Raw genomic sequence first — 17,187 nt, 5'->3', positions numbered from 1 at the left:
ACACTAATGGTTTAGTATCACATATTTATTACTGACACTAATGGTTTAGTATCACATATTTATTACTGACACTAATGGTTTAGTATCACATATTTATTACTGACACTAATGGTTTAGTATCACATATTTATTACTGACACTAATGGTTTAGTATCACATATTTATTACTGACACTAATGGTTTAGTATCACATATTTATTACTGACACTAATGGTTTAGTATCACATATTTATTACTGACACTAATGGTTTAGTATCACATATTTATTACTGACACTAATGGTTTAGTATCACATATTTATTACTGACACTAATGGTTTAGTATCACATATTTATTACTGACACAAATGGTTTAGTATCACATATTTATTACTGACACAAATGGTTTAGTATCACATATTTATTACTGACACTAATGGTTTAGTATCACATATTTATTACTGACACTAATGGTTTAGTATCACATATTTATTACTGACACTAATGGTTTAGTATCACATATTTATTACTGACACTAATGGTTTAGTATCACATATTTATTACTGACACTAATGGTTTAGTATCACATATTTATTACTGACACTAATGGTTTAGTATCACATATTTATTACTGACACTAATGGTTTAGTATCACATATTTATTACTGACACTAATGGTTTAGTATCACATATTTATTACTGACACTAATGGTTTAGTATCACATATTTATTACTGACACTAATGGTTTAGTATCACATATTTATTACTGACACTAATGGTTTAATATCACATATTTATTACTGACACTAATGGTTTAATATCACATATTTATTACTGACACTAATGGTTTAGTATCACATATTTATTACTGACACTAATGGTTTAGTATCACATATTTATTACTGACACTAATGGTTTAGTATCACATATTTATTACTGACACTAATGGTTTAGTATCACATATTTATTACTGACACTAATGGTTTAGTATCACATATTTATTACTGACACTAATGGTTTAATATCACATATTTATTACTGACACTAATGGTTTAGTATCACATATTTATTACTGACACTAATGGTTTAGTATCACATATTTATTACTGACACTAATGGTTTAGTATCACATATTTATTACTGACACTAATGGTTTAGTATCGCATATTTCGGTTAGAATTTTCGACAAAAATGAAAGAGAAATATTATACCCCTTTAACCAGAGTATTACTGAAGACTAATTCAAGGAATGGCAAAAGATTGCAGGCTGTCAAATTGCAGAAGGGGTATATTACTAAATATTTACTAGTTCATTTGGTTCCTATTGTATTTGTGTTACAGTAATATTCTAAATTATATTACATTTTTCCATAGTGCAGTTTCTTTATGCCTTCTCAATTTGAAGTTAAATTGTGAATTGACGTGAACACTAGGATACTTCAATTAAAAGTCAAATGTGAACAGGTAAAATTATAGAGGAATAAAAAATGACACAAATGAGATATATTTTTTAACTGTTACATTCAATTTAGCTTAAATTTGCAGCTTTTGAAAAAATGATAAGTGCGAACTTTTTTATGTCATTATGACAAAATACACCTGAATAAGATCGGCAGTAACATAGAAAAATTTGAATAATATGAGTAATCAATCCTCATCTCGAAAATGAAGAAACGTAAAGATTTTTTAATTAAATGTTAAATATGAGAAACATTAATTTTGTTGACTGACCAGTATTGCATAAAACTATACTAATTTTCTTTTTTGAATTTGATTAATAATAGATGTTTTGGAAATTTTTAATAAAAATAAACAAAAAAATTCAAGTCAACCACATGAAATATTATTCTTTTAATTTATTTTATATTTTCAGAATTTGCAGAATAGAAAAGAAAGTAATTAATGTCTAAGAAGGAGCTTTCTTAATTGGTGATTTTAGAAGGTTTAAAATAATTATAAATATATTCATATACATTTTCTAAAGTTAAAATATACAAGCCTTGTTATCATCATACACTACATTACATATACGTTTTGTGGAATATATCTAACATGGTTGACAAATCACATTCATGTGAAGTATGGGGTCCCTCTTTTGAACATAAGTCAACTTTGTTGAGTCATATGACAAGACATACGGGAGAGAAACCACATTCTTGTGAAGTATGTGGTTCTTCTTTTGCATATAAGTCACAGTTGTTGCGTCACATGAAAACACATACGGGAGAGAAACCACATTCTTGTGAAGTATGTGGTTCTTCTTTTGCACAGAAGTCAAATTTGTTGACTCATATGAAAACACATACAGGAGAGAAACCACATTCGTGTGAAGTATGTGGCTCTTCTTTTGCACAGAAGTCAAATTTATCGACTCATATTAAAACACATACAGGTGAAAAACCGCATTCTTATGAAGTATGTGGTTCTTTTTTTGAACGGAAGTCAACTTTGTTGCGTCATATGAAAACACATACGGGGCAGAAACCATATTCTTGTGAAGTATTTCGTTCTTCTTTTGCACAGAAGTCAAATTTATTGACTCATATGACAACACATATGGGAGAGAAACCATATTCTTGTGAAGTATGTGGTTCTTCGTTTATATATACGTCCAGCTTCTTGCGTCACATGAAAACACATATGGGAGAGAAACCACATTCTTGTGAAGTATGTGGTTCTTCTTTTGCACAGAAGTCAAATTTGTTGAATCATATGAAAACACATACAGGAGAGAAACTACATGCTTGTGACGTATGTGGTTCTTTTTTTGCACAGAAGTCAAATTTATTGACTCATATGAAAACACATACAGGAGAGAAACCACAGTTTTGTGACGTATGTGGTTCTTCTTTTGCACAGAAGTCACATTTGTTGCGTCATATGAAAAGACACACGGGAGAGAAACCACATTCTTGTGAAGTGTGTGGTTCTTCTTTTGCAGAGAAGTCAAATTTGTTAGATCATATGAAAACACATACAGGAGAGAAACCACATTCTTGTGAAGTATGTGGTTCTTCCTTTGCACAGAAGTCAAATTTGTTGCATCATATAAAAACACATACGGGGCAGAAACCATATTCATGTGAAGTATGTAGTTCTTCTTTTGCACAGAAGTCAAATTTATTAAGTCATATGACAACACATACGGGAAAGAAACCACATTGTTGTGAGGTATGTGGTTCTTCTTTTGCACAGAAGTCAAATTTGTTGTGTCATATGAAAACACATACCAGAGAGAAACCACATTCTTGTGAAGTATGTGGTACTTCATTTGCACAGAAGTCAACTCTGTTAGATCATATAAAAACACATACAGGAGAGAAACCGCATTCTTGTGAAGTATGTGGTTCTTCTTTTGCACAGAAGTCACAGTTTTTGTATCATATGAAAAGACATACGGGAGATAAACTACATTCTTGTGAAGTATGTGGTTCTTCTTTTGTACAGAAGTCAACTTTGTTGAGTCATATTTGCAACACATCCTGGACAAAAATATCTCCGCTAGAAAAACTAAAACTGAATATCAAGTGTAGTAGGAAATCTTGGAACATATACCACAAAGAACTGTTGGAAATAAGTCATACACTAACCACTATGACGAATATAATCAGTGAACCAAGTGGAAAATTAATTCAAACAATAGTACTTGAAGGGACGGTTAGAATCTTAAAAAGATGTTTCGGTTGGAGCAAATAAATTAATGGGAGAATGTTTGGCATTCAGTAGAATGCTCCATCCCCAGCCAAAACAAAGTAATAAGAAAATTAAGACAGAAAAAACACATTCTTGTTAAGTATATTGTTCTTCTTTTGAAGGGAGTTAAAAGTTATAGCCTGGACGCTAAAAAGATAAGAAAATTAAAATTTTTTGCACAGATGTGAGATTTGATACATTATATGAAAACACATACAAGAAACAGTATCTGATAATCTTCCAATATCCATATCTCAACATTGTATTGCAACCTTATGAAACGAGCCAGAAGAACAACCTCTATCACGCAAGTTGCCAACTATTTTAATCAAGACTGTTTTACAAATATGACAGAATTAGGAAACAAGTCTGCTACGGAAATCACTCAAAGGAGTTGTTAAAAATACTCCAGAATTTCCATTACAGAAAATTGGGGAAATGGGCAAAACAATATTGTGACAAGTACTTTCTAGATTAATTCACGCTTGTTTAAGTTTTAAGGACTATATCAGTTTGAAATACACAGAAATAGTGAGGCGAAGCTATTTGATATTGAGCTGTTAGGTTCTTCAAGAGGATGGCTACTATACAATGGAATAAAATGGAATGTGTAAATATATCGACATGACGATCTATAACATGTTGAATATTGAATGCTGCAGCAAGTCATGGGAACAGCACTTGGACATGTTATACACAATCCGCTATGACTCTATGATTCCTAAAGCTACAAGCTGTTAAACCTGACATGATTATATGAGACAATAAGTAGAAAGTCACAACCTTAGAAGTTAATGTCTTCAATAATACTGGGTTAAAAAGAGTGAGAGTAAAAAATATCAGCAAGTCATGGGAACAGCAGTTAAACATATACACCATCTGCTATGACTCTTTATGATTCCTAAAGCTACGTGCTTTGACATAATTATACGAGACTCGACACTTGTTTCCAAACTTCAAACTCATAAACTCAACACTCTTTCAAGTTGAGTATATAACATGCTTTCTTCTTACGCCCATCCACAGTAATTATAGGAGAAACTGAAAGTAGAAAAAAGAATTTTAGAAACTACCTGGCAAATACACCTGGTGAACCAAGTGCAACAGAGATTCAAACAATTGATCAAAAAGGAACATTAGAATCTTAAAATGATTGTCCGGTGGAAATGTATGAGATAAAGGTGACTGCCTAGCATCAGGCAGGATGCGCCATCACTAGCTTAAACAAAATAATTAAATTAAAAAAGAGACAAACCACATTCCTTTGACATATGTGGTTCTTTGCATAGAAGTCACATTTGTTGTGTCCTATGCAAAATCATACAAAATACAAAAGAATTTTATTAGAACGTTCAAATATTTATGTATTTCATATAGAGTTTAAGTGTAAGCCTCACGTAGGGCGCCATTGATTTCTGAGAACTTCGACTGATAAAAATTGAAAGAAAAGAGAAAAGGTGTATGAAATATACTAACTGGTTTAATGAAAAATCTTAAGAAGTATTTGCACGAAATTCCTAGATAACTAAACTTTTGCAATGAAGCGATAACAGGAATAATTACTGTCTATAAATATCTATATATTCTAAAAGAAAATTACGTGTAAGTTCCAGAAGTGGAAGAGAGATTCAAACAATTGCTCAAAAACAGAGTTAGAATCTTAAAATGATTGTTTACTAGAAATGTATGAGATAAAGGGTGAATGCCTGGCATCCGGTAGGGTGCGCCATCACTAGCTTAAACAAAAAATTAAAATTAGCCAAACCACATTCCTTTGACGTATGTGGTTCTTTATATAGAATGAACATTTGTTGTGTCATATGCAAAAACATACGGAAAACAAAAGAACTTTAATAGAACAATCAATATCATGCATTTCATATATAGTTACATATGAGACCCATGTAGGGAGCCCATTGATTTCTGAGACCTTCGACTGATGAAAATTGAAAGGAAGGGGAAAAGTGTATGACATATACCAACTGGTTTAATTACAAATCCTAAGGAATATTTTCACACAATTTCTAGAAAAGCAAACGTTGGCAATGAAGCGATAACATGGATAATAACTGTCTATAAATATCTATATATTCTAATTAAATTATGTGTAAGTTCCAGACGGATCTCTTCAGACTAACTAAAATGTATGGGTAAACTAACTATGTATCAGGTAAATTCGACAATTTATTGTCAAAACTTCCAATTCCAAAACTCGACACTTGTTTCCAAACTTCCAACTATAAAACTCAACACTCTTTCAAGTTGAGTTGCACACGACTACGTATATAGCATGCTTTCTTCTTACATGTCCATCCACAGTAAGAATTTAAATGATAAAATGTTGAAAAAGTTAAAAACCATATTCTTGTTATTTGTGTTTGTATTCTTGTGTTTAAAAATGTGTTATTCTCTCAGGCAAAAACATGAGAAACGAATCTGATACTTTGATTATGTTGATAATTTTCTTTTAAAAACAAAGTTTTTATTCTCATGTAAAACCACCTAAAAGAACTCAGGTCATGTCTTAACAGTTTGTTTACTTTTATTTTTTAATTAATATATTTCAATAAAACGTCTATTTTATATCAAGTTTTCATGTTTAAATATCTAATTCATGTTTTAGCCTTTTATCATTGTTATTTTCATACAAATCTTTATGGTGCAAGATTTTTAAATACGAGAAGCGTTCAATAAGTAATGCCCCTGACTCACTTCTGTTTGATCTAGTAGAAATGTTGCATATGCAATGATTTATATCTCTGTTCAGAGTTGTACTTTGCCACATATGGCAAACTACAACTCTGAACTAGTTATTCCTGATTTACAAGTGTTTGAAATTAAGTGTGAAATGGAGCATGTCAAGTGTCATGCAGTGATCAGTTCTCTTCTTGCAATCAGGCACACCGCAGGACACACTATAGAACACTTTATGAAATTAAAAGAAACGATGTCACATCATATTCTTGTAAATCTTTCACATTGTGAATATCAATATGCCATGAAATTTGTAACAGCATCACCTTGGTCTTATTGCCTTTCATCTATCATTAATGAGACAACTGTTAGCCATTGTGAACCTTTTTTGAATATCCATGCTTGACTATCTGTCAGATCGCAAAAAACGCATGACTAGTGCAGAGTATGTGGAAATTATCTGATAGATTCATAGGTTGCTGACAATTTTCCAAAAGCAAAACCGCGTGGATTACCATACTGAAGAAGTATTAACTCTAGGTGTCTTAAACTGGTATCCACAATTTACAGGAGCTTATTACGCTTCAATTTTCAGAAAATATATAAAAGCTATCAAAATCTAGAGCTAGGGCCAGATCAGGAAATATCTCCCCTGCAAGATATGACTCCAATCCACAACACACATTGTTCGAGACCAGAAGTGCAGATGTCTATGAAATCCTCTGCCATACACTTTGTCTCACCTTGCAGCATCTGATGTTCACATTTTGAAGCCTGAAAATTGTTTTTGAAAGGAACGCCTTTGCCAGATTATGAAGCTTAAATTCTGATTTAAAAGATGCGAGAAATGTGTAACTATGATGTTCTTATCTAGAAAACAAACTTATAACTGTGACAATTTTCGTTGTTCTACTTATATGAAAAATTAGACCACAGCATGACGTACTGAACGCCTGTCATAACAATTTTTGTATTTTTTGCGAACATTTTTAGTTTCCCCTTCCAAATCATTTACTCTTGCAGCATGAGATATCGATAAAAATTCAACAATTATAAACTGATTAGCCATATACAACCTCGTCATAGATAGTAAGTTGTGCAATAGTTAGAGTTTGTGGCGTTGTTATATATTCATGTGAACGATTTTTTACTTAGAATAATTGATTTATTATTATTGGATGAAAATACTTTCTGTGGATGAACATCTACTGATCTTCTTACACACTTCTCTCGTATCTAAATCAGTTGGCTTGAAACATTAACAAACTGATCGTGTAACCGCGCCCATCCACGTCACCAGCGATATGACATAACATTTTGTTTAAATCATTTCTTAACTTCTTTCTGTTCTTTGAGTAGCGAAAACGGGAAATAAAGATTTTAAAAATGGAGACATTGGATTAAAAACGTTTTATTGTGCATTTTTTTTTATTTTATGAGAAAACGTAATTTAGCATTAAAAAATTGTGTTTCTTTTTTCCATGGACTATTGCTGGAATCGTTTAGTAGAATTTTTTAAATAAAAAATTGAGGAAAACGAAATTTTATAAGAAAACATGTTTATATTTACAATTTTTAAAGGATATAATAGTTAATTTCAATCATTAAGGTTCTTTTTCAAAAGTCGTTTTTGGTACTGAAAGCAAAGTAAGTAAGCACAAAGCTTTGTAGATGTGTGTGTCAAGATGTTCATAGTGTGAATAATATGCACATGTAAGTCAAATATGTATATGTACTGACATGCAGACGTTCAAGAGTAATGTGAACAAATATCTTGCTACTTATCTCCCTTCATTATGCCCCTGCAACCTATGTCCTCGATAGTAGCCCCCCTACTTCAAAGAGGAACTGTGCCTTGTTTGGGATGAAAATTGATAAAAAAACAGTTTTGTTTCAAATATGCGTGCATGGTACTGTGTATGTGTGTTAGTTTACCTTGTTCTGTTTTGTTTGTGTATAGCTGTGTGTAGCAATTTCTGTTCCCCTGACTCCCCTAATGTATAAGAATATATGCATTAGATGAAAAAATCTGATTTTGTTACCTAAGGCATTAGTTATACAGGATTTGTTAATTTGACTTAATGTAACATTTTAATGTTCAACAAAAGCCCATACACTTTAATAAACTTTAACGAAAAAGAATTACAGATGTAGTAAAACATAATGAGGATTCAAATTTTTTATTTAATGTAAATTGTTGATGGGAGGAAAGACCAATATCTAATTAACTAATTCTTCTTAATCAGTTTTTCTTAACGATGGGAATTGAGAGATGCAGTTGGGCAGACATAGAGGTTACAGTGGCTTATATTTTCTCTACATTATCACACACATCTCGCATTAATTCCAACTTCTTTCTTTGCCATATCATGTGACACTTGCGCCACCTGCAGCATGGTATATTTCAGTTTGCCGACAAGTTATCCTTAGATGTAATACTCTAATCTTCGCCAAAATTCATACGAATCGTCAATATTGTCAAAAGTCCCCATATATAGCGTTAGGAGTTATTTTTCCAGTTTTAAACAATTGTTTAAAGCTCGGAATATTTTGAGTTAACATGGTCTTATGAGAATTTATTTGCTTTTGGAAATGATGATAGGAATTAATCACTAGGTCTATCAGAATTTTTGTAGGAAAGTAAGCGTTTACGCATATTATCGAATTTTTAATCAAACAAATGGTTGAAACCATTACCAAAAGGGAAAATATGATGGAAAAAAAATGAAATCTGCTTCATTCGAAACCTTAACTCTGATCTAATAATTATTTTGAATGAAATAGAAAAAAATAATGTAGGTGTCCAATTTTTTCAGGATGATATTTTCAGAATTTGAGGTTTAACCTAAAAAAATATCAACGTGTTTTTTAAAGGTTTTAAACGTTTGAGTTTACAGGTAATTTGCACAGGTGAGAAAATTAGTTATTTACTTTTTAATAGACATTTCAAAATGGGAGGGTGAATTAAAAAAAAACGTTTGTCTAGAATATTATATTCGGCTTATTGGAAAGAGCATCAACCTGCAAATATCTAAAAAAATCGAAACAATAGTAAAATTCTGATAGATTTTTTAAGTGAAAAAGATTTAAATCGTAAAATTTAATTCATTTCATTACGTAGAAAAAATGGCTGCATGAGCGCGCGTATGCACTTTGTTAATACTTTTATAAAATAAAAAATAATATATTATTTTTAAAAAAAAACTTTAATAGTTTATTTTGGAAGTATATTCTATAAAGAAATTAAACAGCCCACTTAAAAAAGAGAAATTACGAGTTTTGTATATTTTATTTGCAGTTTTGTGTTAAGGGAGTCCAAAATTCCCCCTCAAATTTTGACACACCTAGAAATGTTCTTGATCACTGTGCTTTCATTAACCCTTACCCTCGAGTAACCTATGGGCCTTTTTAAGTAGTGACCCCTTTGTAAAAAAACATCAAAATAACTAAAAGAAAATTCACCGTTTTAGAGAGTTCTGTTAAGGGAAGTCAACAAAAAGGTGACAAAGTAAGATAAGTTACTCTTCTACCTACCTAAAACTAATTGGCGTAATTTTAAAAAAATACGGAAGAAATTTCGTTTCGTTTCTGTAGGATATGCTTTCATGTTTTCATTCTTACATGAAGTTCCGTTTCTTGATGCAACTTAAAGACAAACTATTTTTCGTCGTGGAGGCTAATAAGAAACCTTGCAATGTTACCCTTTATTTTACTAATTATCTTTGAAATTGTCACAGAAAACTAATATTTTTTTAAAGAGTATTTTGTATCAGGTAACATGGACAAGTTTCTTTGTAAACGAAAATGTGACGTCACCGTCTTAAGGGAGCGATGTTGTTCACCATTGTTGAGGTTGAGACCCCCCTAAACCCTGAGGGAGGCCGGTAAATATGATGAGATTGTCTGTTGAACGTTATTTTAATCCTGGAAAACAGCGGGTGACCTACAAAAAGTGATGAACTTGAATTTGAGAAAAACATACATAAATTTTATTGTTTAACGAGATTTGTACTTGTTGGCCTGGAGAACAGCTGTTTAGATTATAGCTTTCTGGATGACAGCATTTGTCCCCTTAGGGTCGTGTGAAAAGATTTTTGGTTTCAGATTTTCAGATCTGCGAGTGGTTTGCTGAATTGCGCACACACACACAAAATGGCTGGGGGATTCCGCTCATAACATGTTGGATTTTGGTTGGTCTGGGAAATCGCCATACCCACCTCGTCGATAAATATTTAAATATTTAAACAAACGCCCAGACGGTTGGCAGCAGATTGAAGCCGAATTCTCGAGAAAAAACACACTTCCAGAACGGCCGAGATCCCCCCTCCATTTATCCTAATGATCACGACCAAACAGTTTCGAGTAGGTCAGAGGCCAATTGCTGACCTGAACGGGAGCCTGCCACATTGGATATCCGTGATAGTAACCCTGAGGGTGTGATCGATTTGCCATAGAAAAAAGTACAACGACGAACACAGAAAAAAATTTAATAATAGAGAGAGACAGACAGAGACAAAGGTAAAGAAAAAAATTAATAATAGAGAGAGAGACAGACAGAGAAAAAGGTAAAGAAAAAATTTAATAATAGAGTGAGACAGACAGAGAAAAAGGTAAAGAAAAAAATTAATAATAGAGAGAGAGAGACAGACAGAGAAAAAGGTAAAGAAAAAAATTTAATAATAGAGAGAGACAGACAGAGAAAAAGGTAAAGAAAAAATTTAATAATAGAGAGAGACAGACAGAGAAAAAGGTAAAGAAAAAATTTAATAATAGAGAGAGACAGACAGAGAAAAAGGTAAAGAAAAAAATTAATAATAGAGAGAGACAGACAGAGAAAAAGGTAAAGAAAAAATTTAATAATAGAGAGAGACAGACAGAGAAAATGTAAAGAAAAAATTAATAATAGAGAGAAAGAGACAGAGAAAAAGGTAAAGAAAAAATTTAATAATAGAGTGAGACAGACAGTGAAAAAGGTAAAGAAAAAAATTTAATAATAGAGAGAGACAGATAGAGAAAAAGGTAAAGAAAAAATTTAATAATAGAGAGAGACAGAGAAAAAGGTAAAGAAAAAATTAAATAATAGAAAGAGAGACAGACAGAGAAAAAGGTAAAGAAAAAATTTAATAATAGAGAGAGAGACAGACAGAGAAAAAGGTAAAGAAAAAATGTAATAATAGAGAGAGACAGACAGAGAAAAAGGTAAAGAAAAAATTTAATAATAGAGAGAGACAGACAGAGAAAATGTAAAGAAAAAATTAATAATAGAGAGAAAGAGACAGAGAAAAAGGTAAAGAAAAAATTTAATAATAGAGTGAGACAGACAGTGAAAAAGGTAAAGAAAAAAATTTAATAATAGAGAGAGACAGATAGAGAAAAAGGTAAAGAAAAAATTTAATAATAGAGAGAGACAGAGAAAAAGGTAAAGAAAAAATTAAATAATAGAAAGAGAGACAGACAGAGAAAAAGGTAAAGAAAAAATTTAATAATAGAGAGAGAGACAGACAGAGAAAAAGGTAAAGAAAAAATGTAATAATAGAGAGAGACAGACAGAGAAAAAGGTAAAGAAAAAATTTAATAATAGAGAGAGACAGACAGAGAAAAAGGTAAAGAAAAAAATTAATAATAGAGAGAGACAGACAGAGAAAAAGGTAAAGAAAAAATTTAATAATAGAGTGAGACAGACAGAGAAAAAGGTAAAGAAAAAAATTTAATAATAGAGAGAGACAGATAGAGAAAAAGGTAAAGAAAAAATTTAATAATAGAGAGAGACAGACAGAGAAAAAGGTAAAGAAAAAATTTAATAATAGAGAGAGACAGACAGAGAAAAAGGTAAAGAAAAAATTTAATAATTGAGAGAGACAGACAGAGAAAAAGGTAAAGAAAAATTTAATAATAGAGAGAGACAGACAGAGAAAAAGGTAAAGAAAAAATTTAATAATAGAGAGAGACAGACAGAGAAAAAGGTAAAGAAAAATTTAATAATAGAGAGAGACAGACAGAGAAAAAGGTAAAGAAAAAATTTAATAATAGAGAGAGACAGACAGAGAAAAAGGTAAAGAAAAAATTTAATAATAGAGAGAGACAGACAGAGAAAAAGGTAAAGAAAAAATTTAATAATAGAGAGAGACAGACAGAGAAAAGGTAAAGAAAAAATTTAATAATAGAGAGAGACAGACAGAGAAAAAGGTAAAGAAAAAAATTAATAATAGAGAGAGACAGACAGAGAAAAAGGTAAAGAAATAAATTAATAATAGAGAGAGACAGACAGAGAAAAGGTAAAGAAAAAAATTAATAATAGAGAGAGACAGACAGAGAAAAAGGTAAAGAAAAAAATTAATAATAGAGAGAGACAGAAAGAGAAAAAGGTAAAGAAAAAATTCAAGGACGGTAGAAAAAAATCATGCGTGATACACATTTGAGAAAATAAGTCGATCGCGAAAAAACTGAAAAAAAGATTTGTGAGACTTAAAATTTTTTGGTGATGTACTAGGTGTATCAGAATGTTGGGGGAATTTTTGACACCTCTAACACGCAACTGCGAATAAAATATTTAAAAAAACTCGTAATTTCTCTCCTAAAAGTGGGTTGTTTATTTTCTTTATGGAATATACTTCCAAAATAAACTATTAAAGTTGTATAAAAAATAATAAAAATATTATTTTTTATTTTAAAAAAAAACAGTGTTTATAAAGTGCCAGCGCGCCTTCATGCAGCTATATTTTACGTAATGAAATCAATTGAATTTTACGAGTTATTTTTTTCAATTTTTAAACTTTAAAAATCTATAAAAAAAATTTCTATTGGTTAAATTTTTACGATATTTTCAGCGTCAAAGTGAAATTTTATGCTTTTTCCAATGAATCGAATATAATATTTTAGACAAACGATTTTGAAATGTCTATTATTTTTTTAATAATTAATTTACTCACCAAATTTTTATATATCACAAGTTGAAGATAAAAGATCAATAAATAATATATTGTTAATAAAAACAAAAAAGAAGTGTTTTGGAAATTTACCTGTAAAGTCCAAAGTGTAAAACAGTTAAAAAAAAAACATGTTGATTTCTATTTTTTAATTAGAAGCCTATGTTCTGCTTATATTGTAGAGTAAGTATTGGACGCTGACGACAATTTTTTTTCTATTTCATTCAATGCTTTCTTTTTTAGATATTTAAAAAAAAATCACTCGATAAACTAAAATATATTAAATCAAATATTTATGTATTTCTTTGAGAAAAGAAAAGAATTCTTTGACTATCTTTTTTTAAAGGCAAAAATCTTATAAGTAAAACTTGATTAGTTTGAAACTATGGGAACACATATTTCTTCACGGACAAGGTTAGACGACTAACACAAACGTGTGGTTTTTATTGCCTTCTGTCCATCCGTAGTTTACAACAATAAAAAAAACTACTTTCGTTTTTTTGATAACAACGTAAAATGTTTGCGTCATGGCACCCTTTTCAAATAAACGTTTAAAAAAATTTTTATTTAAAAATAAATGGAATTTAAAATATAAATATGGTTAAATTTTTAACAATGAAGAATTGAACTACACATTGATTAGTAATTTTTATAGGTAAGTGATTTTTTGAATTTGTATTGATTTTTTTAATAATCGACGTAAGTAAAATTTCGTTGGTTTTATTCAAATCTTTTTCAAAGAAAACAGATTTAAAAAAAAACATCGAGGAGATAACTCAATTCAAAATGCCGACACTCCCTCCCCATCTTTAATGCTAGCTTCTCTTCCTAAAATCGAAGCTTTTGCTCGATATCATAACAAATTCGTTTACCTTTTTCACTGTAAAAATAACAATAACAAAAAAATCTACTTGACGGATACGTACAATTTAAACTTTTTTGATATTTTCATTTTTTTAATATGTTGATTATACTGTACAAGTACCCGAACATCTATTATACATTTAATAAATGAGAAGACAACTCAGTTCGAACTATCGAGGCCTTATAATGGATAAAATTAATTTTTCACGCTACTGAAAAGATACTTTTCCGCATGTTTCATGAAATGTAACACGGCGGCTATAAGCGATTTTTGTACCGAATAAAAGTGTCGCAGTTTCAAAATCATCGCCTTCATTTTTATCTTTCTTTCTTCGTCCCCGCTCCTTCCCTTACCGGCTAAACATGAGTAAAACCTTTAACTAAACACGAGTAAAATGTTCGCCTAAACAGAAGTAAAACCTTTGACTAAACACGAATAAAATGTTCAACTAAACAGAAGTAAAACCTTTGACTAAACATGAATAAAATGCTCGACTAAACAGAAGTAAAACCTTTGACTAAACACGAATAAAATGTTTGATTAAACAGAAGTAAAACCTTTGACTAAACACGAATAAAATGTTTGATTAAACAGAAGTAAAACCTTTGACCAAAAACGAGTAACTTGTCCAGGTAGGTAGAAGAGTAACTTATCGAACTGAATAAAAGCATTAAAATACATAACTTGTCCAGGTAGGTAGAAGAGTAACTTATCGAACTGAATAAAAGCATTAAAATACATAACTTATCCAGGTATGTAGAAGAGTAACTTATTAAACCGAATAAAAGCATTAAAATACATAACTTATCCAGGTAGGTAGAAGAGTAACTTATCGAACTGAATAAAAGCATTAAAATACATAACTTATCCAGGTAGGTAGAAGAGTAACTTATCGAACTGAATAAAAGCATTAAAATACATAACTTATCCAGGTAGGTAGAAGAGTAACTTATTGAACCGAATAAAACATTTTTCTACTTCATTTTTTGTTACGCTGAAAAGTGAAGATACAGAAGAAAATAATTAAAACTAATTATTGCAGTAATTAAAAAGAAAAAAAAACGGAAGAAGTTTCGTTTCGTTTCGTTTTCGTACGAACTATATTACCTTTTATTTTACTAATTATGTTTGAAATAGTCACAGAAAACTAGTATTTACTTTACAAGGGACTTTTGGAATTGACGAGGAATTTATTTAAATTCTTAATTTAGATGAATTTGTCAGTTTTTTCCAACGTGATTACAGTTTCCATTCTAATTTCTTCTTCACCTAAATGTTTTTACATTTAATCTCTTTAATTAATTTTTTTCTCGTATAGATTAACTTTAGATTAATCTTTTAAACACAATCAAAAAATAATCGGAAATCGATACAAAAAAAAAATAAATAAAAATACGAAAAGGCGGCTTTCAAAACTATCAGTTTCCGCACGTGAAACGAATTAGAGAATTATTAAAAAGATTAAGCTTGTAATCTGTTCTCTCTCATATAAATATAAAAATGTTAAATAAAATAATATTAATTTTATCCGTGATATTCACCAAATAGGTCGGCTCTATTTCGAAATGATTTCTTTTTATTTTTCATCTTCAATTTTGTTTTCTGCGAACTTGCTCTTCAATTCATCATCTTGAATGTTAACTTGAGCTTGTAAGAAAAATCGTTTCCTTTATAAAAGCAGATAAAGTTAATCGAAAGCAGATTATAAAACAAACCCGTAAGTATTACTACATGAATTTAGTATCGATTTTTGCACATTTACAGAATACGTTAAAAATGTAAAGGGAGATAACTACATTTACTAAGCGAATAACGAAAATTTTGATTTATTGTTGAAAATTTTTTGCTGTCGATTGTTTTTTGTTTTCAATATTGACTTAAATGTAGAAAAAAAGCAACTTCTTTATTTTTTACGAAAGAAAAAAGTAATTTTATTAATTTTAAATATTTTAAACTAATGTTTTTTTTTGTTGTTTTTTTTTACCAAAGGAAAAAAATAAATAAATCTCTTGGTTTTTGTCTTCATCTTTTTTTTTTTCGATTTTCTCAGTGGATTATTATCATTAATCTATTATTTTATTTTCAATACTTAAACATAAAAAAAAACAACGATCAATGTCTAGAATCTTACGTAAAGCAAAAAAAAAATCTTTACAATATAACCTTTTTATAGTTTTTCGAGTGTGGTGAAAACGAATATATATACTTCAAAAGTGAATTAGATTTCATATGAGAAAATTACTTTTTCCAAAAGTGGGAATCACTTCCTTTTTATATATATATATATATATATATATATATATATATATATATATATATATATATATATATATATATATATATAAATTTAATGTAAAATGAGCGGTACTAGTACACTTATTGATCCATGCTGAAATAATAATGTTATTTTTAGAAAGCCATTCTTAACATGGGGAGAGGAAGGTGTTTTGTACCTATTCTGTAATTTAATAGAAAACGATATCAAACTGTAATTTAATTTAAAAAAAAGATATAAAACTGTAATTTAATAATAAAAAAACGATATAGAACTTTAATTAAACTTGAAAATACTATTTTAAAAATAGCGTGGATAAATAAGTACACTAGCACTAAATAAGCACACACTCAGGCCACACGGTGATAATTTGGAGGGGGGGCTGCCTGAGCCGTTTTGGTACATTGTTACTTACTTTTGACCTTAATAATCACTTTTAACATGACGATTTCTATAGTTTTTTTGTATGCTGAAAACAAATATCCCATTAAAATTTCTTACAAACAAGTCGTTTTCCAAACATTATACAATGTAAAGAATTGGCCACCAATGATAACATCAGGAATTACACTGTTTAATAATCAAAAAACTACTCTGCAGCAAAAATATACATATGTTTACACATGCAGAAATGGTCACCACTGATAACATAAGGAATGACATGTATCTGTATGCAGATTTTTCTCTTTTTTCTGTTCTTTAATTTCCTCGGGCTTTATTGAAAGATGAAATTTAAAAAAAAAATGTTTATCTCC

At 30.0% G+C, this 17,187-nt stretch overlaps 1 long non-coding RNA gene across 1 annotated transcript in view; it reads right to left on the bottom strand.

Moving 5' to 3' along the window:
• Positions 1-17,187, bottom strand: part of LOC145271194 (uncharacterized) — a 154,514-nt gene that overhangs the window by 81,610 nt on the left and 55,717 nt on the right. The gene's annotated exons all lie outside the window — the stretch shown is intronic.

The sequence above is a fragment of the Euprymna scolopes genome, chromosome 46 (assembly GCF_053919585.1).
Source record: "Euprymna scolopes isolate OS-2025 chromosome 46, ASM5391958v1, whole genome shotgun sequence".
Taxonomy (NCBI): domain Eukaryota; kingdom Metazoa; phylum Mollusca; class Cephalopoda; order Sepiida; family Sepiolidae; genus Euprymna; species Euprymna scolopes.
This window is presented reverse-complemented; position numbering and strand designations above follow the sequence as displayed.